Source organism: Apium graveolens, chromosome 6 (genome assembly GCF_009905375.1).
Source record: "Apium graveolens cultivar Ventura chromosome 6, ASM990537v1, whole genome shotgun sequence".
Classification (NCBI taxonomy): domain Eukaryota; kingdom Viridiplantae; phylum Streptophyta; class Magnoliopsida; order Apiales; family Apiaceae; genus Apium; species Apium graveolens.
The window spans coordinates 252,241,416-252,249,419 of NC_133652.1; the positions used below are offsets into that span (position 1 = coordinate 252,241,416).

At 35.2% G+C, this 8,004-nt stretch overlaps 1 non-coding gene across 1 annotated transcript; it reads right to left on the reverse strand.

Annotated features, from left to right (window-relative positions):
- Positions 1 to 5,886: 5,886 nt before the first annotated feature.
- On the reverse strand, positions 5,887 to 5,993 carry LOC141670111 (small nucleolar RNA R71). The gene has a single exon (XR_012554357.1). It is a non-coding gene; the product is annotated as a small nucleolar RNA R71 (small nucleolar RNA).
- Positions 5,994 to 8,004: the final 2,011 nt, after the last annotated feature.

The following is an 8,004-nucleotide window of genomic DNA, read 5'->3' on the forward strand; positions in this document are numbered from 1 at the left end:
GAATATTTGCTTTCCTTTTCCTCCTCGAATATCTGCTGAAGTGACAAATCCTGATGACATCGTCTACTAATCATTAAGTACTGATATAAGCACTGATGACGTCACTCTTCAATAATTAGTGATATATGTCCTGATATGAATTTTTGATAGTTTCTGTCCAGATATCATAAATTATATCTAATAGTCTCCCCCAACTTGTGTATTATGGCAATATGTACAAGTTCTTATTGATGTTGTAAAAACTATCTAAATACAGAAATTAAGTAAGCATATTCTTTCTTACTTCAGTGAATATCAGACTTTACTCCTCATTCTGAACTCTAACACAGTCTGGAAAATCTTCAAGAAACTTCCTTGGCAGATTCTCTTCTATTACATCCTAATACCATTGCATCCTCTGTTTATGTTCCTTCAATTCATCTGTTGATTCATCATTCTGATTGACGGAAGCCCTGAGATTATGTAACTTTGAATTTCCAAGAGATAGATCATCCATCTCCAGAAACCCAATTCTCTTTCCATCATGATTAAAGGTTAAAACTTTAGTCCCTAGACTCATTTCTATCTTGGCTCCTCTAATAGGCATAACAACATATTCAGATTGATTAATATACTTTGAAATGTAGTTAGAATTCTAAGACATTCCTTTCTGCTTTAACTGTATCAGGTTCTTTATGAATGCAGACCATCTGACAGTTACAGAATTAGTTACCTTGAGAATTGTTGCAATAAGTTCCAATTCCTTCCATGGTTAATCTCTTAACTGTTCTTGATTCAACCTTAAGCTTCTCCTAGACTCCAGAAAATAAATTATTTTCTCTTCAACATGATCAATAAAAATTTGCACTGATATGATCTTCTGTAAGTCTTCAAGCATTACATTGTCTCCAATTTATGTCAAGTTAGAATGCTTTCTTAAAGTCAAAGCATCTCCTACAAATGGATCATTAGCATTTAATCTTCCAAGACCACTTGTGATTCCAGGTTTTCTAGATTGAGAACTTCCACTATAAATCTTCTTTAATGTTTCAGAAGAATCTCTTCTAGGTGGTGGTTTCTTGCTTCCCCATAGTAGCTTCTTCTTTTCTTCAAAAGTAAGTTCTGGCTTATCAGAGACTATGTCTTTAGAATCAGGATTTGATAAATCAGCTTGAATTGGGTTTGTGAAATCAACAACATGTTGAGAATCAAAGGTTGTGATTGGTTGAATAACAGCTTCTTCCTTAACTTGAGCAATGTCAGAGGTTAATTTCAATTTATCATCCCAGTCAGCTCCATAAATCTTCCTTCTTTGGTGAGCTTAGTTGATTTCTTCTTCTTCAGCAATTTCATCAGTATCAAAATATTTAGCAACTTTAAAGATTGGATCTATCAGTATTTGTGATTTAGTTGCTTTAGTTGCTTTAGATACTGATTTCTTCTTTGCAACAACTTTGGCTTTAGGTTTTGAAAGCTTTGACTTCTCTCTTATATTCAATTTTTCTTTATGCTTCATGTCATCAGTTAAGATAGCTTGAGATCCGAAACACCTTTCAACATCTTCCTGACTTGCCTCCGTTATGACTATACCCTTGGTTGGTCTGTTAGAAGGATAATCTTCATAAAGTTCTTGAGAAATAACAGCAATATCAGCATTTGCTGTCTTCATGGAATTCTTGAAGTCTTCCTCCATTTGCCTTAGCTGTTCAAGATCAACTCTAGGATTTTCTCTTTCAAAGATTCTTCTACTCACCCCAGAGTCAACTGTTTGAATCTTTGGATACGTGTAAAATAGAGTTGTCTTTCTACCTTTTACTTTCAGAGTTTGAAGATATTGACTTGCTTCTGTACCAGCTTCTATCTCCATAATACCTTGGTCTTCATCAACGGTTGTGACTTGTAAAGTTTGTTGCGATGTTGTAGTCATAGTCAATTCTTTAACTCTTCTTTCACCTTTCTTACTCTCTCCACCTTGTCTAGATTGGGATCTAGTGATTGCTTTTGATGAACCACTAAATCCAACTAGTTCTTCACCTCTTCTCCTTTTACTATCCTTCTGTCCCCCTTATTACCTCCATCTGGATTTTCATCATTAATATTTATCAATGTCAGCTGCCTACACTTAGATTTAACAATTTTCTCCCCCTTTTTGGCATCATCACCAAGCAATAGAGAAATAATCAGCTCCATTAAATTCTGTACCTAAGTTAATCAGACATTTGAACTTGTTTAGCTTCCAATCGAGCTTGATTGGCTTCAATTGTAGTTTGTATGGAAACTATTGGTGAAACTAGTTTCTGAATTTCCTGATGAGTAGTCAGCCTTGAAGCAATCAATGATTCTTTGATCTAATTGATTTGAGAAGTAGTTGCTTCTTGAGCTGTATATAAGGATCTGACAACTAGAGTTGATGCTTTCAGATGAGTCAGCATATCATGATTCTGAATTTTCTATTATGCTATTTCCAGATGTTCAACAATATTTGTTTTGGAAATAGGATATGTATCATCTTTCCATTTAGCATTCCAGATAGCATCAAAATAATCATGTTTCTTCTTGGTATCTAACTCTGTTAGCTTCTGTTGCCTTACATGTGTAGGCATATCTTCAGGGAAGAAAATATCCTCTTCAGGGTCTATAAGAACATTAGAAATATTAGATTCTTCACCATCATTAGATTCTCCCTTTGCAACTGGTTTATTATATGCTGAACTTCCTCACCAGCTTCAGTATTTAAGATAGAATCAGAAATTGGTGTAGTATGTAATCCAGCAGCTTCAATAATATCAACACTTAACTCTGCATCTTCAAGAATCGTAGATAAATGAACTGGAGCTTCTAAATTTACTTCCAGAATCTCAGTTCCTGTAGAGTGTTGTGGTGACCCTGAAATGGATGAAACTTTATGAATGGACTGTTGTGCTACTACATCTTTAGCAATAAGAGGGATTACTTCAGGTGGTGAAATAGTAAAGTGAATGGACTATTTTTAAGCAAAAATAGGGATTGTTTCATGTGGTAGAATAGTAGATTGAATGGAATGCAAGAAAGTATCAGTACTTAGACCTGCAGGGAGATTAACAATACTTGGTACATCAGAGTTTATTCGAGGGTCAACAGAATATTGTTCAGCATCTGTTTCTTTAGTACTTTGTGCACCTGCAAAAATATAACAAGTAAAACTTAATCTCTCTATTCTTTTTAAGTAGTCTCACTACTCTTCACACCACACATCTCATGAAATTTAATAATCAGAGTTTTCTCACAAGGATTACTAAATCCTATCTCTCATCTACCTCTCCTTATGCCAGGAAGGATCCAACCTCTCTCTAATTCTGTTTTTCTCGAAATCTTCTCACACAACTCACAGAAAAGCTCAAATAAATCGTCCTATAGAAATAAGAGATGGTTAAAGAAGGGTGATTTGTGGTCATACAATTAGAGGTAGTCCTTAAATAAGGTCTAGAAATAATCATACCAACATGATTTAAAACATGCATAATAAATGCTGAAAATACTAAATCAGTATTTAGAATAAATGCTGATAAAGTAATAATAGTATTTATACCTTGTGAATCTGAAGTCACAATTGAACTCACAGTTAAAACTTTGATTATGACAGTGTGTTGTTCACCAATTATAGGAACCTCTATTTGAATAGGATTTGATCAGGTTACTATCATGTTCCATGATCTCAAACCTTGTTCTTGTTACAAAGAACTGATACTTGAATGTGTTATTGAAAGGTGTCAAAGGGTCTTCGGTAAAAATTGATGAAACCTCCGTGTCTCTGTTAGTATTATTAAGATCTACCTCAGCATGTAGTCTCTAACCAACTTAATATTATTTCTGAGTGGTTGTTGAGTGGCATTTATGACACTTTATTATGCTCTAATAAGCTTTGAATTGATGCACTTGTACTCAAGTTGTTAAGTGTTTTAATGTGTTTCTAGTGTTTTTGCATTTCAGGCATTATCTAGGTAATCAGGTGAATTAGCATTGATTTGGTGCTAATTTGGTGTCAAGGTGGTGTTGGAATAAAAGCTCGTGGAAAGCCGGCTCGAAGCAGCAAGGAAAAAGATGAAATCTGAGTTTTCCCCAGAAAGACGGTGCGCCCGTGCTGTGATAGCGCGCGCCCGTGCCAGGATTCCAGAATGACAGCGCGCCCGCCCTGTGGTAGCGCGCGGCCGCGCCGGTGCGAAAGATTTGAATCCTGATTCTAATGCAATTCAAATTGGGGAGACTTCCAGATTGATTAGGGCTGCTATATATATTCAATAAGAACGTTTTCATAAGAGAGACGTATTAGAGCGCAAGGAGATCCGTAAGAAGACCGTATTAGCACGATTCAACGAAGACAAAGAAGATCTTATTTTTACTTGTGAATCTTTGTTTTGTTATTTAAGTATAAAGACTATGTTTGTTATACCATGCTTTCATTGGAACCCACGTTGATGTTGAGTCCGATTATAGGCTAATCGTTATCGTGGGGTTCTAGCGGATTTATTTATGGATTTCTTTATTTAAATTATTTCGATACCTTAGTGTGTGGTGATTGTATGATAACCTAGTATTGGTTGTGCTTATTCATCTTATAAGAGTCCCGAACTTATAAGATAGCGTGTTAATTCTTAATGAAGCGATAGTGAATTTAAGGATTTAGAACTTGCCATGCTAGCATAGGTTCATGTGTTATTGTTATGCATGATTTGTAGGTAATTTTACCCATCTTACTTGCCCTAAGTAATCTTGATAGATAACTTGTGCTTATACCGTTATGTTGTCAAATTCTATAGACATATAGGGTCTCAATATAATTGGTGTCTATTCAGCTTCTATCTCTTTTGTGGATGTCTGGTAGTATGGTACTCATGCAACAAAAGTCGGCGTTTATCAATTTCGTGTTATCTGATTAGTGTCATCACCATTGCTTGGTAAGGTTAAGAATAATAAGGCTATTAAATGAAGTATTTAATGAAGTTAGAATCCCAAGTTGTCATATATATTAAATTCAATCAATCTTATTCCCTAAGTTATAATTGTTAGCTTAATTCTTAGTTATAAAAACCCAAATTATTATTGTCTTAGTATTGAATAATAACCATACATTGTTGCTTAAGTGCATAGATTAAATAGTTAACCAACGCCAGTCTCTATGGGAACGAACTAGAAAAGAATCTATATTACTTGTGAACGCATATACTTGCGTGAATTATTAGCGCGTGCTTAGCGACTAACAAGTTTTTGGTGCCGCTGACGGGGACTGCAGTGTTAATTTATAGTTTATGTACTTTCCATCAGTGGTTGTTAAAGTTCATTGACTCAGACATTGTTACTTATTTGTTTCCTTGTCTTATTTCAGGTACTCTAGCGAGGGTGTATGCATACGCGTTCGCGTACTCGTAAGAGAACACTGGATAGAGCCGATAAAGAACTTGTGGTGGTTCGAAGGGAAGTTTTTGAGGAAGAAAAGAAGGTAGAAGAGAAGCGAAAGACGAGGAACCAGCTTTAGTAGAGATGGGTGATCAAGCAGAAAATCCTAAGGCTTTGATTGACTATTCTCAGCTTAATATTAATGATATTCAGTCAAGCATCATCAGGCCATCCATCAGGGCTAACACTTTTAAAATCAAGTTCAGCACAATTCAGATGATATAGAACTCAGTTCAGTTTGGGGGTTCTCCTATTGAAAACCCCAACATGCACATCAGGGATTTCATCGAGATCTGTGACACTTTTAAATTCAATGATGTGACTGAAGATGCTATCAAGCTGCGACTCTTCTCATTCTCTCTGAGGGACAAGGATAAGTGCTGGTTACATTCTCTACCAGCAGGGTCTATCACCACTTGGGAAGATCTTGCTCAAAAGTTTCTCACTAAATTCTTCCCTATGGCGAACACTGCTGCAATCAGGAATGCTCTTACTCAATTTGCTCAGCAAACTGGAGAATCTCTGTGTGAGGCTTGGGATCGATATAACGAGATGCTAAGGAAGTGCCCACACCATGGCATGCCTGATTAGATGATTATTAACTATTTTTATAATTGATTGGGTGCTACTCCTAGACCCATGCTTGATGCAGCATCAGGAGGAGCCTTGTGGGCTAAAAGCTACGATGAAGCTTATAAACTTATCGAACTGATGGTTGCTAATGAGTACCAGAATCCTTCGCAAAGACTGACTCAGGGATAGGTAGCGGGAATTCTAGAATTGGATACAGCAACTGCTATAGCTAATCAAATCGTTAGTGTCTGTGAGCTTTGTGCTGGTGCCAACGAGACTGATCAGTGCACAATTTCTAGTGAATCAGCTCAGTTCGTGAGCAACTTTCAGTGTTCACAGCAACCTGTGTCAGCCACTTATTGATGGATTTTTAACGCAGCGAGGGCATGGCAAAACGCTTTTACACATACAAAATCCAAATAAAAGCATATAAATCGTGAATAAAAATTCGAGGGATCGAATCTAACCTTTTAAATTAAATTCGGAGACAACGATCAGAGATCCTTAGCAGTTGCTCCTCAAGTGTGAAACACTCCACCGATATCCACCAAGAAAACGATGTTAAGGAGGAGGAAGGAGGTGGAGAGAATTGGGGTTTCCAAACTTTTTGGGTTTTCGGGTTCGATGTGGGTTCGAATAAAATAGGGTCTATAATAGTGTATTTATAGGCAAAATTTTCAGCTGAAATTTTCCCATAAATAATATTATTATTATCCCATTTATTATTCTCATTAATAATTAAAACACCTTTTAATTATTAATCCTTTTTCTAAACACTTTAGAAATAATTCTCTCTCTTGATTTAATTTCCAAAAATTAAATTCTTTAATTAATAATATTAAGAACTTTTCTTAATTAATTTATAATCAATTAAATCTCATTTAATCAATTATAAAATTTGCCAATTAATTATTTATTTCACAAATAAATAATTATTAGCCATTATTAATTAATTCCTCCAACATTAAATCATTCTCTTTTTATTGTGTGACCCTGTAGGTTCAATATTAAGCAGGTAGTAGAAATAAATAATAATAAAACTATTTTATCATTATTTATATAAATTCTCTAATTTATTAAATATGATTAATTAATCACATTTATTCTACATCGTGAGGGATACTTCTCAGCATATCGCGACTATCCGGATAATATGAATTCACTGCTTAGAATACGAAGAACCTATTCAATGAATAGTTACCGTACAATAAACTCCTTCTACCCTACAATGTCCCGATTAAATACAAGGCATGGATCTCGTGTCAAGCCTATCTAATTCAATCACTTGCTTACCATTTATTATGCGTAGTTCTATGCAAATTAGAAACTCCTTTATAATTTCATTCACTCTGGCCAGAGATTTCTGAACTAGCATAAGTGGATCAGCCTTGAACATTCGCTTCCTTCACTGGAAGGGGTAGATCCTTTATTGATCATACACTATCTTCGTGTACAAATTCCTATACCCAGAAGAGCCCTAATAATTGTCCCTGGAGACTAAGAACTAAACCAAAGCATAGTTCAGTGTACACAAGATGACTATGATGACCTCAAGTCTAAGGATACTTGTACAACTATCACTATGCGAACAACTGCTGACACGTGAGTGAACTCCATCAGTTGTTCAACTGTGCGAGTCATGTTCAATGAATTTATTCTATAATAAGCACCTACATACTAGCTATAGTGTCACCACACAAATGTTTATGAGAACAGACATCCTTCATAATGAAGCAAGCATAGTATGTACCGATCTTTGCGGATTATTAATTACCAGTTAGTAATTCTATGACCAGGAACTATTTAAGTTTAGAGTTATCATCTTTTTAGGTCTCACTATTATGATCTCATCATAATCCATAAAAAGCTTGACTCTAAACTATGGTATATCTTATTTAAACACTTAAATAGATAAAGCCCGTAATAAAAACAAAACAAGTCTTTATTAATATCAATGAAATCAAAACAGATTACATAAAAGTTATTCCTAAATCCTAATACATGATTGGACTTAGGACA